Source organism: Pseudorasbora parva, chromosome 6, assembly GCF_024679245.1.
Source record: "Pseudorasbora parva isolate DD20220531a chromosome 6, ASM2467924v1, whole genome shotgun sequence".
Lineage (NCBI taxonomy): Eukaryota > Metazoa > Chordata > Actinopteri > Cypriniformes > Gobionidae > Pseudorasbora > Pseudorasbora parva.
Window position 1 is genome coordinate 48,269,977 of NC_090177.1, and position 6,000 is coordinate 48,275,976.

At 48.6% G+C, this 6,000-nt stretch overlaps 3 non-coding genes and 1 pseudogene across 3 annotated transcripts; all 4 read left to right on the forward strand.

Annotated features, from left to right (window-relative positions):
• The first annotated feature begins 304 nt into the window (after window positions 1–304).
• On the forward strand, window positions 305–478 carry LOC137080101 (U2 spliceosomal RNA; annotated as a pseudogene).
• Window positions 479–944: 466 nt separating this feature from the next.
• LOC137080393 (U1 spliceosomal RNA) lies at window positions 945–1,108 on the forward strand. The gene has a single exon (XR_010906245.1). It is a non-coding gene; the product is annotated as a U1 spliceosomal RNA (small nuclear RNA).
• Window positions 1,109–2,116: 1,008 nt separating this feature from the next.
• On the forward strand, window positions 2,117–2,307 carry LOC137079894 (U2 spliceosomal RNA). Its single transcript, XR_010905824.1, has one exon. It is a non-coding gene; the product is annotated as a U2 spliceosomal RNA (small nuclear RNA).
• Window positions 2,308–2,773: 466 nt separating this feature from the next.
• LOC137080317 (U1 spliceosomal RNA) lies at window positions 2,774–2,937 on the forward strand. Its single transcript, XR_010906170.1, has one exon. It is a non-coding gene; the product is annotated as a U1 spliceosomal RNA (small nuclear RNA).
• The last annotated feature ends 3,063 nt before the right edge of the window (window positions 2,938–6,000 follow it).

Below are 6,000 nucleotides of genomic sequence, written 5' to 3' on the forward strand. Positions count from 1 at the left end.
GAGTGAATGGACATGTTTTTTAGGGGCTCACCCTCGATCCTTTACAAGAGATGAAGTTTTAATTGTCACGTTTTAGTCTGTTTTATCATGAATATATTTATTGTTTTCATTCATTTTATCCCTCTTTTAACACCACACTGACATACATGGACTTTTACACAACACATCAACTGATTTTAACAAAATATTGTCTTGTGTTTTAATCGGTGTAACTATGTATTTTTATTTTTTAAAAAAAGAAAAAAAGAAATGTGTGGCATAAATATGAAAATGAATTGAAATCAATATGAAAAAATGTAACAATAAAACTTTTCGAAAGAAAAAATCTGTTCTTATCAGTTTAATATCTGATACGTCCCCTATCCGGGGACTGCATATTAAATTGATTTTTGGCACATGGAGCCGGAACCGGGGCTTGCTCCGTCCACTCCACGCATCGACCTGGTATTGCAGTGCCTCCAGGAACGGTGTGCTTCCCCTTTTTGGGGACTGCGAATTGTTGTGACTAATAGAAGAACCAACAACACCACTGGAATTTTGTCAGAGAATACAGAAATACGCAGGAAGCGCATACAGAATGACGATGAGGTGACGCAACGATGACCGTGCCACAGAGAAAGCAGCAAGCTGCGGTCATATGAGCATAGGGAAAAAAGAAGAACAAAAGCGTCGGTTGCCGGCCGGCTGACTCATCACCGTCACAGCACGTTTTTTGATGTCCCTCTTATTTGAGAGTCTTTACCAACGAGCTGATGAGTCGAATCAGGGGTTTGTGTTGGATGGATTAGGGACACCTGATTCAAATCAAGGTCACGCACGCACGCACGCAGCAGTCAAGCAATGGAAGGTGCCCCGTCCTTCCTTTTCTTGGGGGAGGGGAAGGTCACCGTGTTTGAGGATGGCGAAGGGGGATAGGGCGCCTCTGCCTGGAGGCCAGGCAACTCATACTTACCTGGCAGGGGAGACACCATGATCAGGAAGGTGGTTCACCCAGGGCGAGGCTCGGCCATTGCACTCCGGTTGTGCTGACCCCTGCGAATTCCCCAAATGTGGGAATCTCGACTGCATAATTTATGGTAGTGGGGGACTGCGTTCGCGCTCTCCCCTGTACACACTGGTTAAAAGCAGATAGCGTGGAGGGAAAAAGCGTGCGGTTCTTGACGCTTGTGGCGCCGCCCACTGCCCCAAAGGGTGAAGTTGCACCAGTTTTGTTATGTTTCTGTCTCTTTCTGCTGTGTCAGCCAGTGACCCGGAGAGTTCAGAGAACTGAACTGCGTTTGTTTTCATCGAGGTTGTCGAAACCTGCGACCGGTTTGCCGAATGTGGTTTTTCCCACAAACTTTGATATTCAACGGACGAGTTGATTGACAGCAGTGGTCCCAAAGGCAAAGTTGTTCGGATGGAGGTTTTCTGTCGTATGGTACGACTGTCTCGTGCGCGTGCTGTGAAAAAGCACGCGACATACGTTCGCCTATAGCCGCTCTCATGTTGTTGCTTTTTCATTTTAAAGCGCCACTAGGTGGCCATTCACCGCGTCCTTTCTCGCCTGACCCCAGACTGAGCCCGTGCACGGGTGTACCGGCTTGGGTGAAATTGTCTCGTTCCGTCCAAGAGCTATAGCCGTTCTAGCAGACCCCGCCTCGCCCAGCCCGTAGGTTTCGGCCTGCCGCCGCCAAGCTGAATCGAAATTCCCACTTTTTTTCCGATCTGGACGGACAGTCAGACTCCAGAGAATCTTTCTGCACTGGTTTTGGCCAGATCGGGCAAAAGACCTAGGACTAGTGTGCAAAAGTAGGTTTTTCACAAAATCCCAAATACCCGAAAATTTCGCCAGCGCAACCTTCGAATCCGAGGCATGCGTCTCGCTCGGCTCGAGCCAAGGATTCCGATGATATAAGACACTTGGTTCTGCGGCGTGCGGTTTGGGAGCTACGAGCCATTTCGTGCCGGGCCCATCGGGGGGCCAGCCTTGGTGATGTTGTAGAGCGAGTGGCTAGTACCATCCCTCAAAGTTTCAGGTCTCTACGACGTAAGGCCTTTGCCAACCCTCCCCCCCTCACCGCTTCCCAGATGGGCGTCGCCTTTGCCGGCTCCCCTGCCGCTGCGTCATTGTGTCATCGCTTCTCGGCCTTTTGGCTAAGATCAAGTGTAGTATCTGTTCTTATCAGTTTAATATCTGATACGTCCCCTATCCGGGGACTGCATATTAAATTGATTTTTGGCACATGGAGCCGGAACCGGGGCTTGCTCCGTCCACTCCACGCATCGACCTGGTATTGCAGTGCCTCCAGGAACGGTGTGCTTCCCCTTTTTGGGGACTGCGAATTGTTGTGACTAATAGAAGAACCAACAACACCACTGGAATTTTGTCAGAGAATACAGAAATACGCAGGAAGCGCATACAGAATGACGATGAGGTGACGCAACGATGACCGTGCCACAGAGAAAGCAGCAAGCTGCGGTCATATGAGCATAGGGAAAAAAGAAGAACAAAAGCGTCGGTTGCCGGCCGGCTGACTCATCACCGTCACAGCACGTTTTTTGATGTCCCTCTTATTTGAGAGTCTTTACCAACGAGCTGATGAGTCGAATCAGGGGTTTGTGTTGGATGGATTAGGGACACCTGATTCAAATCAAGGTCACGCACGCACGCACGCAGCAGTCAAGCAATGGAAGGTGCCCCGTCCTTCCTTTTCTTGGGGGAGGGGAAGGTCACCGTGTTTGAGGATGGCGAAGGGGGATAGGGCGCCTCTGCCTGGAGGCCAGGCAACTCATACTTACCTGGCAGGGGAGACACCATGATCAGGAAGGTGGTTCACCCAGGGCGAGGCTCGGCCATTGCACTCCGGTTGTGCTGACCCCTGCGAATTCCCCAAATGTGGGAATCTCGACTGCATAATTTATGGTAGTGGGGGACTGCGTTCGCGCTTTCCCCTGTACACACTGGTTAAAAGCAGATAGCGTGGAGGGAAAAAGCGTGCGGTTCTTGACGCTTGTGGCGCCGCCCACTGCCCCAAAGGGTGAAGTTGCACCAGTTTTGTTATGTTTCTGTCTCTTTCTGCTGTGTCAGCCAGTGACCCGGAGAGTTCAGAGAACTGAACTGCGTTTGTTTTCATCGAGGTTGTCGAAACCTGCGACCGGTTTGCCGAATGTGGTTTTTCCCACAAACTTTGATATTCAACGGACGAGTTGATTGACAGCAGTGGTCCCAAAGGCAAAGTTGTTCGGATGGAGGTTTTCTGTCGTATGGTACGACTGTCTCGTGCGCGTGCTGTGAAAAAGCACGCGACATACGTTCGCCTATAGCCGCTCTCATGTTGTTGCTTTTTCATTTTAAAGCGCCACTAGGTGGCCATTCACCGCGTCCTTTCTCGCCTGACCCCAGACTGAGCCCGTGCACGGGTGTACCGGCTTGGGTGAAATTGTCTCGTTCCGTCCAAGAGCTATAGCCGTTCTAGCAGACCCCGCCTCGCCCAGTCGTAGGTTTCGGCCTGCCGCCGCCAAGCTGAATCGAAATTCCCACTTTTTTTCCGATCTGGACGGACAGTCAGACTCCAGAGAATCTTTCTGCACTGGTTTTGGCCAGATCGGGCAAAAGACCTAGGACTAGTGTGCAAAAGTAGGTTTTTCACAAAATCCCAAATACCCGAAAATTTCGCCAGCGCAACCTTCGAATCCGAGGCATGCGTCTCGCTCGGCTCGAGCCAAGGATTCCGATGATATAAGACACTTGGTTCTGCGGCGTGCGGTTTGGGAGCTACGAGCCATTTCGTGCCGGGCCCATCGGGGGGCCAGCCTTGGTGATGTTGTAGAGCGAGTGGCTAGTACCATCCCTCAAAAGCCCCGTTTCCACCAAAATTACCCGGAACAATTTGTACCAGGAACTTTTTTACAGGAACTTTTCTCCCCCCCAGACCTGCAGCTGTCTGCGTTTCGACCGCGATAAAGTTCCGAGAAGATTAGGCAAATTAGTCCGGTGATGTAGGACTGCGCGCGACTGCTCCTCCAAATCAGTGAAGGACATGTAATCATTTTTAAGTGTACCGATTGAAAGATTTAGTGAACTGTTTACATGAGACGTTATCTAAACCGATCTGGTGTTTACATGTGATGACTTTCAATCGCAATCATTTTGTCACATGCAGTTTGTCTGCCGCATCAAAAATGTCAACGCTGTTTTCTCCAGCAGCTGGAGTGTGTTTACTGCAGCCATAGCAACTCTTAACGGCCACCAGGACTAATACAGTATTAGTTATAGCTATTTGTTGTAAAGTGTAATAATCATCTCAGAAAAAAAAATCTTCTGTCAGGCGCAGTTAAAGTAAAAACTGCCTGGGGCAATATACGCTGTGTCATTACTCCAACATTATCTTCATAACTCACGAAATAAAAAGTTTACCCCTCAGAAAAATGTACTTTCCTCTCTTGTCAACATGAGCGCGGCGCGCGCCGTCACGTCATGTAAGGACACACACTTAAAAGTAATCGGTCAGGTCGTTTACATGGTGAAAAAAAATTAATAACGAGTATGGAAGAGATTCAAGCTGTGCTGCTTTTGCTGGTTATGTATAGGTTTACTAAAGAGGTAATTAACAACGACAGAAAAGAGCACTAATATGCAGATTCAGCAGCATGCAGCATATTCAGAAAGCTCGTAAAGCTAGATTTAAAATGACAATGTATATTATTATCAGCTATTACGGACATTGAACGTGAGATGGCTGAGACGACCGCGCCACCAGACAGAGAGCAAGACTGATATTTATTGAACGCAGAACGAACCTCGCAAAAGACTTTTAAAAAAGCCGGTTGAACTATGCTGCGTGAGCTCAACCAATCAGCATGTTCAGCGCCCAAGTCCCGCCCTCGAAAGTTCCTGAACTTTGAAAAAGTACTACCTCGCGAGCAGGGCCGTTTGGAGGGGGAAATATTTACCCGGAACTTCATTTATACCCTGGTTCCTGCGGTCTAAACACACGAAGTACCACCCAAAGTTCCTAGTTCCTGGGTAAAGTTCCTGTGGTGGAAACGGGGCTAAAGTTTCAGGTCTCTACGACGTAAGGCCTTTGCCAACCCTCCCCCCCTCACCGCTTCCCAGATGGGCGTCGCCTTTGCCGGCTCCCCTGCCGCTGCGTCATTGTGTCATCGCTTCTCGGCCTTTTGGCTAAGATCAAGTGGTCTGGTCTTACGGTTGAGACAGCGATCGCCTCTTGTGGGACCTTTGTCTCGTGTGTTGCTTGTCACACGGGACATACAGCCTTCAGGAGGTACATTGACAAGCGGCTTTTAATTGACGAATCGTTTCTACGAGGACTCTTCTTGTTTTAAGGTAAGCAGGTTTTAATTAATTTATCTATTTATTGTATTAATTTATTGTTTTAGCCGCCGCTTGCTGGTGGTGCCTCCAACATGTCGGCTGCTCGTGCCGGCGTGAGGAGGCACCACAGCGTGCGTTTTAAATTCAAAGCAAAAGAGGATGGAACTCTCCTGGCGATGTCCAGACTGGATTTCTCCAGGAAGTTCATCCAACAAATTCTTGGTTTTAAGGCTCCGGACATAAACTGCTTGTTGACTCTGCCCCTGAATCATGGCTTTGATGTAAGTTTTGCTTCAGCTTCCTTATTAAATACTTTTTGGTCTCGTTTTGAAATGTGTAAAGCCAATTTTTCCATGTTCACTGTGGAAAAACTGACTGATAATTCACTGAAAGTTGTGATTATCAGGATGTTTAATGAAACAGTAAGTGGAGAGGACATTTCTGTGTGGTTGGCAAGATATTGCTCTATTCGCGGACAACCAGTCAAGGTTTTAGACGAAGACGGTATCTGGAGCTGTGCGTGGAGAGTGCCCATCAAACAATGGGCAGATCCCAACAGCTACCATGGCCTGAGTCAAATTCCTTCAATGATTGTGTTGGGAGAGAATAGAGGCTACATCCATTACCAAGGGATGCCCAAGCTATGCCGCAAGTGTGGCCAACTTGGACATCTCGCCGAGGCA